We start from the raw sequence: 19394 nt of genomic DNA on the forward strand, positions 1-19394 counted from the left end.
AAAAATTGAATATTTGTAATTACAGAGTTGGCCACTCATGTTTAACAAACTGTTCCTTAATATGAGGAAATGTAATACAAAATTAACTAAATTTTGTGATGATTTACACCTGTCAACAGTAAATGACAAGTTATGAACATTGATCCCTTAAAAATTAATTTTAACATCTTCAGTATATCCAAAATAGTTTTCTTTTAAAGTTTTCAAGTTCCAATTTGTGATTAAGATATATTTTATCAAACTATTTTACTTTTATAAGAATAAATCTTTGAAAATTTTAAATTTTAAAGTTTATTCTCCCTTTCCTCTTTTGGATGTTTTATGCATTCCCAGGAGTGGAGGAAAGCAGTTGAGTCACTTGAGAGATTTACCTGTGGCTTTGTTGCCTTCAGAGTCATTAGACCTCTGATTGAACCAGTGAGATTGTCTCATTTTTGTCACCTGTTGTGCTAACACATGATCTGCTCACAGACTTGACATAACTTGCTTATCACTTCCAGCTTGGTAACCCTATCACCTGCTGACCTTTCTCTTTCAATGCTTGTTAATCTGACTATATTTTCAGCCTGGCTACCACCTAACCTGCCTGCATTTCTTACCATTGCCTATAACTTGACTACTTGCTCTTCATTCTCGCTTATTTTACCACAAATTGACAACTTACATGTTCATTATAGCAGCCTACCTGGAAAAGTAAAGGACTTCTTCATGCTTTGTAGGATATCTTCTAATTATTGAGGATATCCTGCACCACTCAAGTTTCGTATGACCATTATTCTTTCAAAGTGATGTCACATACTAAAGTTTTATTTCATATTCTTCTTAAGGGTTGTGATAGCCTATTGGAAACTTCCCTGCCTGTCGATATGCTGGACTAGGGTTCAATTCCTGCTCAAACTCTATAGTTTCTTGTAGTGTCTGCAACCTCACCATCCTTAGCTTTGGGGTAGCCTATAGTTCTACCTGCTAAGTCATTAGTAGCCATTGTGTAGCCCTCCTTGGTCTTAGCTTTGGTGGAGATGGGGCTTGGATGCTGATCATATGTATATAAGGTCAGTCTCTATGGCATTGTCACTGTCCCTTCCTTTTGCCATTCATGAGCGACCGTTAAACTATTATAAGTGATCTGCACCTCTCAAGTTTCATTACTTATTCTTCTGAAGTGTTTGAAGCTGTAACTGCCGTACTCATGATTGATTGTGACCACCCCTAATGATGTATGTATGTGTGTCTACACCTGCTGAAGTGTTATTACTATGATTAAAAAATATCACTTGTCACACTACTAAGTCAAGCAAGACCCACATCCACATTAAACTCTCTAAGCAATTCAAAGGTTCTACATGCTTCATTTGAGTAATTTTTATCCAAGGGCATATTTCCATGCAACACAACTGCTGGTAGTCATCAGAGTTATGACTTTCTGATCTTGATTTTATTCTTCTCGGTTAACTGTGATAATTTTTCTACTGAAGACTGCTCTATTTATAATTTTTTTAGTGAAGATGGTTCAGTGATAGTTCCAGCTCCATTTACTGATTCTGCTTGTGATAGTTTCAGCTGCAATACACTAATACTGGTGACTTCCTGTTATAGTGACTACTGAAAACATCCGACAGTGACAGACCGTTACAATACCTGCACGAGGAGTTGTGATCAATCTAGAGGTCTGCTCAGTCACAGATGAATAATCTAGTTCGTTACCAAATCTGTTCTAATGATAAAATCTGCTGCTATTCTCACTCCAGCAATCATGATTGAGCATCCAGAAGGCTGCTTCTTTAAAATCCTTCCTATATTGATGATCGTTCCTGCTACAATGACTGAACCAATTCTAGTGAGTTCTTGCAGCAGTGCTTGTACATTTTGTCATAATTAAGTCTCCAGAGGACAGTACAGTTTACTGAAATTGTTCTTTATCAAAGTACCAGTGTTTCTTTTCTTCTACAGCAACTGTTTCCTTTACAGTGACTGTTTCCACTCTAGTGACTGACATGCAATAGTGACCAAGCTGTGATCCATGATCAAGGATTTTTTTTTCAAAGTCCATGTCTTCAACACTAACCCTTTTCAGCAAGGACAGTATTGTCATGATACAAGGTTTTTCTTCTAGCAAGGCTTGCCAGCAATGTCTCATTTGTAGAACAGTTGTTGCCATGAATTACAGAATATACTGGGAAAAATTGGGCAAAGTTTTGTCTATATGAACGAATATAATATACTAAATCTGATTTTGTAGCAAAGACTCCAAGTAGTCAACCCATTATCACAACACCCCTCATCATCTCTAACTCACCCCTAACTATAGTAATATAGACTTTATTCATAGTTCGGGGCAAGGTTTTTGTATGATTTAATAATACTGTAATGGGGTTGGTAATTAAGGTTCGGCTAAAAACAGTTTGTAGGATATGTCCACACAAAACCTGGAGGTGTAATTACAACATGCTCTATTGCTCCTGCCCACGTCAGGTATTCATTCTTGATGAAATAGGAATTTTCCAATTTACTTACGTTTTAGCTGCTTCTCAACCTTGAAAATCTTAAAAATACAAGAAAAATCTTTCAAGTGCTTCCAAGAATAAGTCATCTTTTTTATAAGATCAGTAGGAGTTCTGTTACACTACATTGCTGTGAATTCAAAATTGTTTTCATCAAGTTTGTTTTGAAGATTTATATTACTCTATTTTGTATTCTAGTATGCTGTTGTTAAAAATCTGTGTGAAATTTATAAGGGATTGTTTATCCTATCAGTCAGTATATCACAGTATTGTAATTACAAAATTGTGTAGTCATCTGGTAATGAAAGTCTGCATTTTATTCTGCTCCACTTATTAGAGCTAAAAAAATCTTATGTTATGGTTTTCTTTGGGTCACCTTTATAAAAACTCCATTAGTTTACATGTCATTATTGAACAGCAGAGCTAAGGAACAGGTTGTAGTTATACAATATACTAGAGATAGATCATTCATATGTATGATTGGCACTCAAGCTTCCTTTCCACCTAAACAAGGATCAAGGAGGGCCAGGTAATGGCTGCTTATGACTTGGCATGTAAAGTTTTAGGTCCACAAAACCCATCCCTCCTTTAGTACAGTATGTCATTGGAATATTATGACTTAACCTGTAAAGTATGTATAGCTAATGAACCTCCAAACAGTAGTTATATTTTTCCTAGAGAGCAAACTATAATTATTATATCATTCCCATATATTGAAGATTGCAAGTTATGGGTTGATTATTTCACAAGGGATATTTAATATTTATTTCATTGTACACTATATGCAGAGAATGTTTATTTCTGATGAAATGTATGTGTATTTTAACTCTTTTCTTATGTACAGGGAGAATATACAATATTTTTGAGAAGCTTTAAATATTTAAGGTCATATTAAGCTTTATTACGGTTTTTGAAGTTGTGTTGAGGCTGTTGTATTATTTTGATATCACACAAATGGCTGTTGATTAAAGCTACTCCAAATAAAAAATAATTTTAATTCACTCCTGCTTTGTTTTTCAGCATTCATTTAAAAAGATTATGTTCATTTACTAATTAACTACAATAGTTGGAGCTCTGGTACACTAAATATTATTTGTTATGTACTTTTCTGGATAAGCGGTTGAACATAATGGGAAAATTCAATGCAGAATATGCATTTGGCATTTCTTGTTAGCTTACAATATTAAGTAAAATTTTATACATTACTATGTGATCCAAGGATCAAGGAAATTTTGTCTTGTGTTTTGTAAATTTTATTTTATGTAGTTGTTGGCAGTAACTGTTTCTATGATTACTAGTACCTCAGTGTAAAGGGATTAAATGGCTGTTAAAAGGGCTTTCTAAGGACAAATGCAAAATTTATTTTATGAAGATTTGGCAGCAATTTAATGTCTGAAGATTTGCATCCTTAAGGTATACGGTATTAGCTGTTCCTCTAAAATTAAAAAATCTGTGTGGACAACTGGTAATTAGTAATTTTTAGTGTGTACCTTTTCACTTAATCTTAGAGAATTATATTTGTTACACACAAAAAATTATGACTGGTGCTCTCTTCATTTAATTACTGTATTCTATAATATCCCCAGAAGTTTTTTAACTGATTCAGCTGTTTTAAGTAATGTAAATGAGATGCATTAGTCATTTACATACAGATTTAAAACTATATTTTATTAAATGACATTAATATTTTCAATTACCTATCAATGTAAAGCTGCATTTAGAGAACATTCTTTAGTGGGTCATGTCTGGCTTTATCAAGTTGGTAAATAGTTACATGTTGCTTAGTCACAAGAAATTTATCTCAGTCAAAACTGCCATATAAGCCACTGAACTTATCAATTACCATCCTTGCCTAACCTAACTTAAGGTTATATACTTTTAAATAAGTTTTTTCTATTATTCATTATTCAAGTAGGTTAGGAAATCTTGTTAAATGTTATTAACTGTTAACTACTGACATTTATCAAAAGAACAACCATTCGTAAATTGGTTAGAAAAAGCAATCTTTAAACTACACTAGCCTATCCATAGATGTAGGTCAGCAATAAGGCTAAGCTAGTTTTACCATTTAATTTCATAATCATTACTGCATAATCTCCCAAGCTAATCATGATAACTGGGGTGAAGAGACAAATTATGCCGATAATTAAATGAGCAAATATTCGTATGTTTGACTAGTTATGAAAAATGGAAGTAATTAGGCTATTATTATTATTATTATTATTATTATTATTATTATTATTATTATTATTATTATTATTATTATTACTACTACTAGCCAAGCTACAACCCTGATTGGAAAATCAGGATGCTATAAGCCCAAGGGCTCCAACAGGGAAAAAATCCCAATGAGGAGAGGAAATAAACTACATGAGAAGTAATGAATAATTAATATAAGATATTTTTCAATATTAAACTTACCCGATGATCATATAGCTGTCAGCTCTGCTGCCCGACAGAAAAACCTACGGGCGGAATACGCCAGCGATCGCTATACAGGTGGGGGTGTACATCAACTGCGCCATCTGTCGAGTAGGTACTCAAGTACTCTATGTCAACACAGAATCAATTTTCTCTCTGTCGTGTCACCGGCAAGACCTACTGAATACGCTCTTGTTTTTCTGGATTGATTTTCACGTTATTTGGTGAAGTATTCTCTCTAGTTATTAGCTATCGCTGTGCAGAAGTTATCTTCAATACTTTCTTGCATTCTTTTTTGGATTTGGATTAATTGTTGACGACTTGGATAGATTTTGGATTCCCCCCTTTGACTAATTCAAGATGTCTGACCCTTCTCAAGTCCCCAAGTACAGGAAATGTAGCGCTAGGGACTGTTCAAGGCGTCTTCCGAAGGCCTCTATCGATCCGCACACCGTTTGTTCCAATTGTAGGGGTAAAGCCTGTCAATTGGAAGATCGATGTGAGGAATGCGCTGGGCTTTCGGAATTCGGGTTTCAAGAATTCCTGAAATATGCACGTAGGCTAGAGAAGGATAGGATCAGGAGGAGTTCGTCTCGCTCAATTGATTTTTCCTCTCCCCATGCCCCTCAACCTATTCCTTCCCCTGTAGTGGTTGCACCCGACCCCCCTGCTAGCTCTCATCAACCTTCAATGGCAGATATGATGCGTGCCATTCAGGCTCTAGGTGAGAGAGTCGAGTCATTGGCGAATGACCGCAATCAACTCATGGCTGACGTCAGAGAGTTGAAAGGTAAAAGTGCAGTGGGAAGTGAAGTGAGTGTCAGTGCAGTGAAAAGTGTCAGTGTTACGCATGAGGGTGCGTCTGTACGTGCCTGTCGTCCTCCCAGTCCGGGACCTCTTGCAAGCTCCCAAGCCCAGGGGAGAAGCAATGTCGTACGACCAAAGGGTTCGACAGGCTTTAATCAGCGTACAGACGTACCCTCCGTGGTTTTGGACGTATCTTTCCGAGATCGTCCCACCCACAAGAAGGCGAGTGAGCCCATTTATTCCTCGTCTGCGGAAGAAGTTTCTAGACAGAAACGATGGACCAAGGTCTCACGGCCTCTTAATCGTAAGGTCCCTTCCGAGCTAGTCTAACGGCCCAGGTGTAGCCACTGGGTCAGTTCGGACTCGCTGCAGTCATCCGACGACTGCACACCTCCCAAGAGAGGCAAGGTGGTACCGCAACAGGCAGTAACTCCGTCTGTTGCCGCACCCGCTGTTTTAGACCCTCAGTCACAACGGACAGTAGCTCCGTCTGTTGCCGCTTTTGTAGACCCTAAGTGGTCTTTACTGCAGTCTATGCAGACTCAGTTAGCTGCGGTTATGCAGGAGTTTCGTGCGGAGAAGGTTGACTCTGCACCCGTTAGCCTACAACCTGCCACGGTTGTGCGCCCAGCTGACGCTGAGGCTGCCTGCTCCCACACTCCGACTGCGGAGAAGGTTGACGATGCACCCGTTTTCCTACAACCTGCCACGGTTGTGCGCCCAGCAGACGCTGCGGCTGCCTGCTCCCACACTCCGGCTGTGAGAGCTCCTCCACCCATGCGCAGTCGACCCTGCCAGACGCATGCTGACGCTCACAGACGCACGGATCACTCTGTTGCCGTGCGTGAGCTACCACAACAACAGGAGGGTGGAGTTAGGCTGCCGTGTTTTGACGCGGTGCGTCAGCCTCCGCAACCCACGGTGGTCTCCGCTATCCTTCCACAGTCGGCAGTAGACTCCTTGCGCACCCACCCAGCTTTGGTTGTTGCCAGTTCTCAGACTGACCAACAGTGGCATGATGTTGGGTCCAGTGCAGCCACGCATGCACCCGTGCTGCCGGACTCAGCCGTCCAGCCCACTCCGTTGCCTCTTCCTCCTCAACATTCAGACGATGGTATCTCTGATGATGACGAAGCTGCACATCTTGACGACCAACACTCTGACATCGAAGAACCCAAGACCACGCCTCCCTCCTTAGACTTTAGGAAAGTGCTTGCGCTCTTTAAGGATTTGTATCCAGACCAGTTTGTGTCTGCAGCACCACGCTCACCTCCCTCTGAGTTCGCTTTAGGCATGCAGTCAGCAGCTCCTGCCTTTACGAAGCTCGTACTCGCTCGCTCGTCCAAGAGAGCTTTAAGGGTACTGGGAGAGTGGTTGCAGTCTAAGAAGCAGTTGGGAAAGACTTCCTTCATGTTTCCCCCGGTCAAGCTTGCTTCCAGATCTAGCGTCTGGTATGCCACGGGAGAAGTTCTCGGCTTGGGAGTTCCTGCCTCTGCCCAGGGCGACTTCTCAAGTCTAGTAGACTCTCCCCGCAGGCTGGCTATGAGACGCTCCAAGATTTGCTGGACCCCTTCGGACATGGACCATCTTATGAAGGGAGTTTTCCGTGCTTTCGAGGTCTTTAACTTCCTGGACTGGTGTTTGGGAGCATTGAGCAGGAAGACCTCCCCTTCGGATAAGGAAACTTCCATGCTCATCATGTCCTGCATGGACAAAGCCATTCGGGATGGTTCTAGTGAGCTTGCGGCTTCTTTCGTGTCTGGGGTACTCAAGAAGCGAGATCACCTTTGCTCCTTCTTATCAGCTGGAGTCACCCCATGTCAAAAGTCGGAGCTGATGTTCGCTCCACTCTCTGAGTGTCTCTTCCCTGAAGAGTTGATCAAGGAGATTGCTGCCTCCTTGATCCAGAAAGACACCCATGACCTGGTGGCTTCATCCGCACGCAAAGTCACACCTTTGCCCTCCGTACCTAGACCTAGGATGGACACACCAGCTTCTAGGTTCATCCCGCCCTTTCGTGGCAGAGCCTCCAGCAGAGGAGGTGCTCGTGCCGGAAGTCAACGTGGGAGCAAAAAGAAGAGTTCCAAGTCCTCTAGAGGCAGAGTCTGACTGCCATCCTCTTCAGACAGCAGTGGGAGCCAGGCTCAAGAACTACTGGCAGGCCTGGGAGAACAGGGGCGCAGACGTACAGTCTGTGAAGTTACTCAGAGAGGGGTACAAGATTCCATTCTTACGCAAGCCCCCTCTAGCAACGACTCCCATCAACCTCTCTCCCAGGTACAGAGAGGAGGAAAAGAGGCTAGCTTTACAGCAAGAGGTGTCTCTCTTACTACAAAAGGGAGCGGTAGTCATAGTCCGGGACCATCAATCCCCGGGCTTCTACAACCGCCTCTTCTTAGTGGCGAAGAAGACAGGAGGGTGGAGACCGGTGCTAGACGTCAGTTCTCTGAATGTCTTTGTCACAAAGCAGACGTTCACCATGGAGACGACAAAGTCGGTTCTAGCATCGGTCAGGAAGGAAGACTGGATGGTCTCGTTAGACCTAAAGGACGCGTACTTTCACGTCCCCATCCGCCCAGATTCCCAACCTTTTCTAAGGTTCGTTTTCGGGAAGGTCGTCTACCAGTTCCAAGCCCTGTGCTTTGGCCTAAGCACGGCACCTCTAGTTTTTACCAAACTGATGAGGAATATTGCCAAATTCCTGCACTTAGCAAACATCAGAGCCTCCCTCTATTTGGACGACTGGCTTTTAAGAGCTGCGTCAAGTCATCGCTGTCTGGAGAATCTACAGTGGACTCTAGATCTGACCAAGGAATTGGGTCTCCTGGTCAATATAGAAAAGTCCCAACTCGTCCCATCCCAAACTATAGTTTACCTAGGAATGGAGATTCAGAGTCAAGCTTTTCGGGCTTTTCCGTCGGCCCCCAGAATCAATCAAGCCCAAGAATGCATCCAGTCCATGCTGAAGAAGGACCGGTGTTCTGTCAGACAGTGGATGAGTCTGATAGGGACGCTTTCATCACTGGACCAGTTCATCGCGTTAGGGAGACTTCACCTTCGCCCCCTTCAATTTCACTTAACTGCTCACTGGAGAAAGGACAAGACGCTAGAAGCGGTCTCAGTTCCTATTTCCGAGAAGATGAAGTCGTCACTGACTTGGTGGAAGAACAACATTCTCCTCAGGGAGGGTCTGCCACTGGCTGTTCAGACCCCCGACCACCTTCTCTTCTCGGACGCATCGGACACGGGCTGGGGTGCGACGTTGGACGGTCGGGAATGCTCGGGCACGTGGAATGCGGTTCAAAGCGAGTTACACATCAACTGCAAGGAGCTACTGGCAGTTCATCTGGCCTTGAGAAGCTTCAAGTCCCTCCTTCTAGGCAAGGTGGTGGAGGTGAACTCCGACAACACCACAGCACTGGCGTACATCTCCAAGCAAGGAGGGACTCATTCGATGAAGTTGTACGAGATCGCAAGGGACCTCCTCACCTGGTCAAGAGATCGAAACATATCCCTTGTAACAAGGTTCATTCAAGGCGACATGAATGTCATGGCAGACCGCCTCAGCCGGAAGGGTCAAATCATCCCAACAGAGTGGACCCTTCACAAGAATGTATGCAACAAACTATGGGCATTGTGGGGCCAACCCACCATAGATCTGTTTGCAACCTCGATGACCAAGAGGCTCCCAAATTATTGCTCACCGATTCCGGACCCAGCAGCTGTTCACATAGATGCCTTTCTTCTGGATTGGTCCCATCTAGACCTTTATGCGTTCCCCCCGTTCAAGATTGTCAACAGAGTACTGCAGAAGTTCGCCTCTCACGAAGGGACAAGGTTGACGTTGGTTGCTCCCCTCTGGCCCGCGAGAGAATGGTTCACCGAGGTACTGCAATGGCTAGTAGACGTTCCCAGAACACTTCCTCTAAGAGTGGACCTTCTGCGTCAGCCGCATGTAAAGAAGGTACACCCAAGCCTCCACGCTCTTCGTCTGACTGCCTTCAGACTATCGAAAGACTCTCGAGAGCTAGAGGCTTTTCGAAGGAGGCAGCCAGAGCGATTGCTAGAGCTAGGAGGACATCCACTCTCAAAGTCTACCAGTCGAAGTGGGAAGTCTTCCGAAGTTGGTGCAAGTCCAAATCAGTATCCTCAACCAGTACCTCTGTAACTCAGATAGCTGACTTCCTGTTATACCTAAGGAAGGAAAGATCCCTTTCAGCTCCCACGATCAAGGGTTACAGAAGCATGTTGGCAGCAGTCTTCCGTCACAGAGGTTTAGATCTGTCCAACAACAAAGATCTACAAGACCTCCTTAAGTCTTTTGAGACCACAAAGGAGCGTTGGTTGGCCACACCAGGTTGGAACTTAGACGTGGTACTAAGATTCCTTATGTCAGCAAGGTTCGAGCCACTTCAATCAGCCTCTTTTAAAGATCTCACTTTGAAAACTCTTTTCCTCGTCTGCTTAGCAACAGCTAAAAGAGTCAGTGAGATACACGCCTTCAGCAGGAACATTGGATTTACATCTGAAACGGCTACATGTTCCTTACAGCTTGGTTTTTTAGCTAAAAACGAACTTCCTTCTCGTCCTTGGCCCAAATCGTTCGAAATTCCAATCCTTGCTAGTTTGGTTGGAAATGAACAAGAAAGAGTACTGTGCCCAGTAAGAGATCTTAAGTACTATTTGAAACGGACTAAGCCATTACGTGGACAATCAGAAGCTTTATGGTGTGCCATTAAGAAACCTTCTTTACCAATGTCGAAGAATGCAGTTTCTTATTATATCAGACTTTTAATTCGAGAAGCTCATTCCCATCTGAATGAGGAGGACCATGCTTTGCTGAAGGTAAGGACACATGAAGTTAGAGCTGTCGCAACTTCAGTGGCCTTCAAACAAAACAGATCTCTGCAGAGTGTAATGGATGCAACCTATTGGAGAAGCAAGTCAGTGTTCGCATCATTTTACCTTAAAGATGTCCAGTCTCTTTACGAGAACTGCTACACCCTGGGACCATTCGTAGCAGCGAGTGCAGTAGTGGGTGAGGGCTCAGCCACTACATTCCCATAATCCCATAACCTTTTTTAATCTTTCTCTTGAAATGCTTTTTATTGTTGTTTTTTGGGTTGTCCGGAAGGCTAAGAAGCCTTTTGCATCCTGGTTGATTTGGCGGGTGGTCAAATTCTTTCTTGAGAAGCGCCTAGATTAGAGGTTGTGATGAGGTCCTTTAGTATGGGTTGCAGCCCTTCATACTTCAGCTCCTAGGAGTCGCTCAGCATCCTGTGAGGATCGCGAGGCTCAGTAAGGAAGACGTACTTAAAAAGGCAGAGTAATTGTTCAAGTCGACTTCCTTACCAGGTACTTATTAATTTTATGTTTGTTATTTTGAATAACTGCTAAAATGAAATACGGAATACTTAGCTCTTAAGGTTAACATATATGCTGGTCTCTACCCACCCCCCTGGGTGTGAATCAGCTATATGATCATCCGGTAAGTTTAATATTGAAAAATGTTATTTTCATTAGTAAAATAAATTTTTGAATATACTTACCCGATGATCATAAATTAAAGGACCCACCCTTCCTCCCCAATAGAGACCCAGTGGACCGAGGAGAAAATTGGTTCTGTGTTGACATAGAGTACTTGAGTACCTACTCGACAGATGGCGCTGTTGATGTACACCCCCACCTGTATAGCGATCGCTGGCGTATTCCGCCCGTAGGTTTTTCTGTCGGGCAGCAGAACTGACAGCTATATGATCATCGGGTAAGTATATTCAAAAATTTATTTTACTAATAAAAATAACATTTTGAAATAAAAATATTACGGCAAAGAATTGTAAAATTATTATCAAATGTGAATGGATTTTGAAATTTTAATGCAGGAAAAATTATATGAAACAAGCAAAGCAAACTATTGATGCCAAACTTGACCATAAATTTAGCCCTTAATATGTTCATGCTGTTATTAAGAATAATGAATAAGTAATCATAATTTAATGCTGGTTACTTATGATGTAGACGAAGATTCTCCACTTCACTTGAAAGAAATTGACACGTCTGGATGATATGGTGACAAAATGGAAGAGGAAGGCTGGGCACAAGTTGGTGTGCAAGTAACACTCCCCATTTTTGTATGATGGTTTTCAATGGTGATATGTCATGGATAGCTAGACAATTTAAGCATTAGAGGTACTGTACTGTGTCAAGGTCAATATGGCATGAACTCAAGGGTCTCCTTTATATATATGAGTCCGTGCTTTGCATGTTGATACACTGACCCTAGAGCAGGGGAGACAATTGATTGATTTAAGGTTTTCTGGCATCCTGACATCTAAGGTCATTGATGCCGATATAATTTATTTTATATAAAAATTAAAAGAATATTCAATTAAAACCATAAAAGTTGAATGTCATTATAGAAGTTAAATAGTTTTCAGAAGACCTGCTTCTGAAATAAATCTAAAAATGCTGCTCGCATAGTAGGACACATCATGTCTAAGAATCTTGGCAAGGATGAACTTGCCATCCTCACCTCGAACCTCAAACAGATGTCTATTTTTTAAGTTATTAAAATTAAGGCATTTGGTCAACAAATGCCTCACTGTTAAAGGTACTAAACAGTCGTCGCAATACGGTTGGTGTTGGCCCTTCAGCAGAAACTCGTGTGTCAACCGAGTGTGACCAATACGGAGACGACAAAGTCTCTTCTCCCATTCTCGGGGCATCATGTTATACCTCCAAGGTGATATGACATTTGTTACTTCCCTCATTTTATTGCCATCTAGACTATCCCAGCGCTGTTGCCATTTACTACAAACCAATATCTTGATATAAGGTAGGAAATCAGTACAAGGAATGGGATACCTTCTTGATGGCAACTCGGATGCCGCATTCTTCGCCAGTAAATCTGCCTTCCCATTCCCAGACACACCTACATGTGCTGGAACCCAACAAAATCGAGCTGTTATACCTCTGCTTTCAATAATAAAAAGCCATTCTAAAATCTTTAAAACTAGAGGGTTACTAGAATGAAAAACTTCTAAAGCTTGAAGAACACTCCTTACATCACTAAAAATTGTAAAATTACCCTCCTTTTCCAAAGCTATTTTTTCAATAGCGGTTAGTATGCCATACAGTTCGGCAGTAAATATTGAAGTCGTTAGAGGAAGTGTACCTCTACAATTAAAATCATTACTATGTACTCTAATGCCAGCATCAGATTTGGAGCCATCAGTATATGTAAAAGTCGATCCCCTATGTTCTGTAACATGTTCCATAAAAAGAGACCTGGATTCTAAGTCAGTCATATTCTTCTTAACTCCAATAAAGTATTTACAAAAAGAGACGTCAGGTAATTTCCATGGAGGCGTTGATAATACATTGAATTTCCAGAGGCACCTTAATTCTAATGATATCAAGACTTAATAATTATTTCACCCGAAAGCCATAAGGTTGTGGAGATTTTGGGTGCAACTCAGAGTATGTTGAGTGCTTTACAAAGCTTGCAGTCTGAAAGGCTAAAGAATTAGGGAGTCTTTGAAAAAAATCAAGGCCTTGTATAATTTTAAAATAGTATTGCGGTCTGCCCTCATGATGTATGGGACAATACTTATAAAAGATTCAGAGCATCCAGACATTTAGCTTTTAATGCTTTCAAGTGAGAAGCCCATGTAAGCCTACAATCAAATATTAACCCTAAAAATTTAGCTTCACTCGCACATGGGATCCATTGACCTTTGATGTATATATCCAGGTCTGGATGTATTCCCCGGATACGACAGAAATGGACAATAGTAGTTTTACTTGTCGAGAACTTAAATCCATTGATATCGGCCCACTGGATAATTTTGTCAATTGAAAGTTGTATTTTTCTCTCAACCATTGCCATTCTAGCTCTAGCAAATGATATAGAGAGATCATCCACAAATAATGTAGAGAGAACATCCCGGGGAATGACTAAGGATATCCCATTAATTGCTAGTGCAAAGAGAGTTACACTCAGTGCACTACCCTGAGGGACCCCTTCTTCCTTGCATTTACTCTCTGATAGAGCTTCCCCAACTCTCACTTGAAAAACTCTATGTGAAAGAAATGACTGTATAAATAGTGGTAGCTTGCCTCTCAATCCAAACTCATGAATATTTTAAGTATACCATATCTCCATGTGGTATCGTATGTCTTTTCAAGGTCAAAAAAGATTGTCACATGGTGCTGTTTGGAAGCAAAGGCTTCACAAATAGAGGACTCAAGTCGTATCAACACATCAGTCGTTGAGTGCATTTTTCTGAATCCACATTGAATGGGTGATAAAATACCCTTCTTTTCAAGGTACCTCATCTGTCTTATATTGACCATCTTCTCCATGATTTTACATAAACATGATGTCAATGCAATTGGCCTATAATTTGCTGCTAAAAACTTGTCCTTACCGGGTTTTAAAAAGGCTAAAATAATGGCTAGTTCCCCAACACTTGGATAACTATGATCATGCCATATTCTATTAATAATGCTTAAAATAAATAACTTTGCATTAAAATGTACATGTTTAATCATTGCATATGGAATTCCATCGGGTCCAGGGGCTATGTCATTACACGTAGCAAGTGTAGAATCAAATTCTCTTTCAGTAAAAGGAGAATTGTATGACTTGCTTTCTTGTTGCGAAGTTTAAAACTTTCTTTTCTTCAATGCTCCTATACTAGTGACCAGGAGCTGATCACACTTGCATGATACCTTTGAAAAATGGTCAGCCAGGGCATTGCTAACTATGGTTGCTTCAGTCATATACTGACCATTTACCCTTAACACTGGTGGTGGGTTTGGGGTAAATTTTCCTGCTATCTTCTTCACTTTCCTCCATACAGATGATGTTGGTGTTCTACTGTTGATGGAGGAAACAAATGACACCCAAGACTGGCGCCTAGCTTCTTTCATGGCACGACGGAACTGTGCTCTACATTTCTTGTATACGACTAAATTCTCCTCAGTACGGCGCCTGCGCAATCGAGTTAAAGACTTTCTTGTGGCTCTGTGCAGGGCAGTTAGTTCTGATGACCACCAGGGGACTGGTCGTCGTTTGAATATCCCTGTTGTTTTGGGAATGGAATTGGCTCCTGCTGTGTGAAGAGTTCCATTAAGTAAGTCTATGGCATCATCAACACTTTCAAACTGTTCTGCATTTCCTTCAATTTCACTTAGCTCCCAAAATCTATCCCAGTCCGCCTTATCAAGATTCCATCGTGGCAATCTCTGTAAAGGTGGACCATTGTTGATGTTTATAATGATTGGTGCATGATCACTGGTATGCCAATTATCTTATGTTCTCCAATTAAAATCGAGAAGACAGTTAGAGCTTGCAATTGATAGGTCAATGCAGGACAAGGTACCTGTCTGAACATGAAAGTGTGTAGGCTCTCCTGTATTAAGGAGTCCTACATCTTAATTCTCCAAAATTGATACAGTATTACCCCTTTTGTTCGCCAAAACATCACCCCATAAAGGATGTCTACTATTAAGATCTCTTAGTAAGAGAAAAGGTTGTGGGAGTTGTTTAATCACTTCTACTACATTATCATATGAGATGTTATCATTTGGAGGCAAGTAAAGAGAATAGATTGTGTATTTTCTCCCTATATCAATCTGTACAACCACTGCCTGCAGTGGGGTACAGATAGACAAAGATATTTGGGGAAAATCTCGACGAACCTATATAAGACTTCCCCCATGGCTCCCAGCTCGTTGATCATATGGTGTCCTATAGCTAACATACTCTCAAGGACAAGGAGTATTAGCATCGAGCTTGCTTTCCTGTAGACATACAGTTATAGGGGAGTGCTCATGAATGAGGAGCTTGAGTTCTTCATATTTTGCCCTTAAACCGTGGCAATTCCATTGCAGAATGGAGGAAAACACTATGGTTTATTTTTTGGAAGACACCTTGGATGAAGTCTTCCCATTGGCATTATTTGATTTAACAATATTTCCCGGTGGTATCTCTAGAGAGGATCTTGATATCTTGGGTTTTGTGTTTGTCTTTTTCTTTGTGTCCTTTTGATCTAATTGTTGAGGAGGATGGTGGACCTCAACTTGAATTTCTGATTTGTTCAATTTACCTTCCAGTTGATCAGAAACATCAGCAGACAAGACATCATATTTATTTTGAAGTCATGACTTTAATGTTTCTTATGGTAGGAGGCGAGAGAGATGGAGGCCTTTCTCTTTTTCGATAAAAAGGTTGTGAGTTGTCAGTTTTTGCACCTTCCCCACTACAGGTTCACCAGGTAAATTGGTTTCGAGTGGAACCTCCATCAGATTAGGCAAGGACACGGCCTGAGAGAGTTTGTACTATTGTTTAGAATAGGAGTAGATGGCTTTTGAATATCTTTTAAATCTTCATGTAACTGTTTTGATTTTTCTACAATTTCTGGATATAGATTTTCGATGGGACTTTCAACCTCTTTAACTACTTTCATATGTTTCTTTATATTAGAAGTGGGAACATAATTTTGTCCATGTGCTTTGGCAAGTTTTTCTTCAGAACCATTGAAAAAGATTGCCCTGGTCTTATCTGCTTTTCAAGAGCTCTTTTATGAGCCTCTCTAAAAGTAACCCTTTCCATGGTCCTAATGGCCTGAATTTCTTTTTTAAAAGTAAACTTAACACAGCTTTTAGATATAGCTGGGTGTGCTTCCCCACAATGTATGCAATTTGGATTTTCTAAGCATACTCCATGACTATATTTTCCACAATTGGCACAAACAGCTGGATTATTATTTAGTTTTTCCTTGCATTTCTAACTTAAATGGCCATATATTTGGCAATGATAACATCGCAATGGTGAAGGGATATAAGGTGTCACCTTCAAATATAGCCAACCAGCTTTAATATCATTTGGTAATCTACATTGATCAAATGTTATAATCAAAGTAGCAAGAGGAATATGTTGTTCTCCAACTCTCGTTCTCATTCTGACTATTACTACTCCTTGACTCCTCAGTTCATCCTCAATTTCTTTTTCTTCTATGTCCAGCAATTCCAGAGCATATATCACACCTCTACTCTGGTTGAAAGTAGGGTGCGAAACGCATTTTACACTATGACCATCCAGTGTTGTAAGTGTTTTTAATCTTTCACCTTGTAATGGAGATAGTGTCTCTATCAAGAGACTTCCATTTCCCTGGGGTAGAATTTTTGGTTGCCCTCCTCATATAGCAACTATTTCCCTGTTAGCTTTAAAAACATTTACATGTTCATGTCTTCCATTTTCAAATTCTAAAATAAAAAATTTCCCATAATTCACTACTTCATAGTGACCAGGTAATACTTCTACTTTTCTATATATTTCTGTACTGTCATCATTTCTCACTCTCTCTCTCTTCTTCTCTAGTGTTTTCTTATTATTCACATGACGTGAATAAGGTTCTAATTAACAATATTAGAACCCGAGTTGGAGTTGTCTGTACTGAGGTCCATGTTTGTATTTTCCAGGTAGTCAACAAAGGGGTTGGGTTTTTTGAAAAGGCAAGCCGGGTTATCCACCTCTTATCGGAGAATGTCAGTCCTCCTATCCCATGTGGCCCTACACGAGAAGAGGCTTCAGTGGGGACCAGTCCTCTATTAGAGAGGGCTGCCTCTCTTAAGGTGGGCGTACACTGGTCAGGGGGGCCGGTTAGCCCCTCCCACCGGCGACTCCAATGCCTGGCATCACCCATTACCCGCAAATATGAGTGACTTACAACCGGATCACTGAAGCCCGACTCTTAACAGACTGGTCTGCACCCAATGGGGTCTGCCAGAGGGTGATGGCGTCTAAATTGGCACAGGTTAAGATGGAATGCTGTCCATCCCACACTGTGCCAAATCCAAAGCAGCAGCCAAAGTATAATCAAACAAGCCAGAGTCGTCAACAAGTTCAAGCCCAAAAGGAAGAGATGGGAGAAAAAAGAAATATCCAAAAGGAAAAGAGAAAGTGCTGACTGATTTAGTTGGATCAACAGTTGGGCACTGAGTTCCAGTGGGAAAGTAGTTCCCACTGTTCATTAGAGCCCAGCTGCTAATCCCTAAGCCCCCATCCTCATCAAGGCTTCAGCATCTGGGGGGCAGGGGAGACAACATTTCTTTGGTAATTATGTCATATTAGCTTCCCTGTTCTAAACTTTTACAGGAAAGTCTTTAAGACTACACAGCATCGTCTCAAAAATAGGGTTTACTGTAGTCAAAACCACTTTTTGGATTAATCTTACCCCTAAGTCCCATTACTGACTAACACATTAACCTAAGGAAGGGCAAGTGGTAATGAAATAACAAATATAAAAAATTATCTACAGTTTTTGTCTCCTCTAAATTGACATCTTATGAACAAGAAACCAAAAAAAAAACCCTAATAATTCAGGTAAAAGGGATTATTCATTTACTGTATATTTTTTTCCTTTAGCCATTTAATTAATTTAGCCATTTAATTAATTTCTTTTCCTTAAAAATTACTTTAAAACTGGGACTAAAGCTCTAACTCTAACAACTGCTATGAGACTGCTCACCTCTCTCCCCCTTCTAGTTCCAATAAACTATTGCTGTTTTATAAAACATCTTTGATCACCTAGATTATCTAAGAAAATCATTAAGTTTGCTGGTTACTTTGACTTTAGCCTGATTGATTGATTATTAGATATTATCTGGCATTGTAACAGTTGGTATTAGTTATAAACATCAATAGAGAATAGCATATTATAAAACTGGCCTTACTATTGCAAAAATCACTAGTCTGTAAAAAAATAGTCATAAAGAACAGCCAAGGTATTTTCTCTAAACCCCTCTACCTTTGGGGCAACTAAAGCCGATATTTACTTTGGCCTTTCTTGCAAATGAGGCACTAAGAATTCTCATGCCTGCTATGAGGGGAAATTCCCTTTATCCTAAGAGCTTATAGACTGACTGCAATAATTTAGTTCCAACACAGAAGGTAAAAGACAGTTCTAAATTGTATTTCTATGCTATTGCTATAGTCTTACTGTACAGTATCGATTATTGGTAACCTTAGATAGTCTGACCATTATATCATTTCTGAAATAGTAGTGAAGATGCCTGACCATGACTTATCTGTTCTGGCTTGTGCTTAATACAAGTTGATCCCATCAATAACTTCATCCCATTTGGTTCATAAACAAAAGAGCAATAAATGCAAGTCACCTCATCAGATCTGATATGAATATAAATATTATCCGATAATTTGATGTTCTTAAACGTAGAAAATTCTGTGAATAAGTAACCCTGTCGTTTGTGCTACAGAAAAAAAGGTGGAAAATTTGAGAAACTTTCAAGAAGTGGACTTATGTGATACTGTACTCTAAGGTACTGAACAAAATTGAGAAATCAGAGTTATGGATATGGATTTGGTCCTCCAGTGCTCTAAGAAATATCACCAATAAGATCAATCGTTGGTAAATTATTACCGCTTGGCACCTTATTAAATATATAAGTCGAGGGTGTAAACTTGCATAGATTAGTCTGGTAGATGCATTCGCAGCCTTCTCATTATCACCTACCAATATGTTATTGAGGAAATGTGAAGAGCTAATATCATGAGTTCCAAATTAGTTTACTTATCAAATCTTCCCTTGAAAATAAGATCTGAATTCAGAGTGCAAGGTTAAGGGTAAGGAGGTCATT

Source organism: Palaemon carinicauda, chromosome 2, assembly GCF_036898095.1.
Source record: "Palaemon carinicauda isolate YSFRI2023 chromosome 2, ASM3689809v2, whole genome shotgun sequence".
Lineage (NCBI taxonomy): Eukaryota > Metazoa > Arthropoda > Malacostraca > Decapoda > Palaemonidae > Palaemon > Palaemon carinicauda.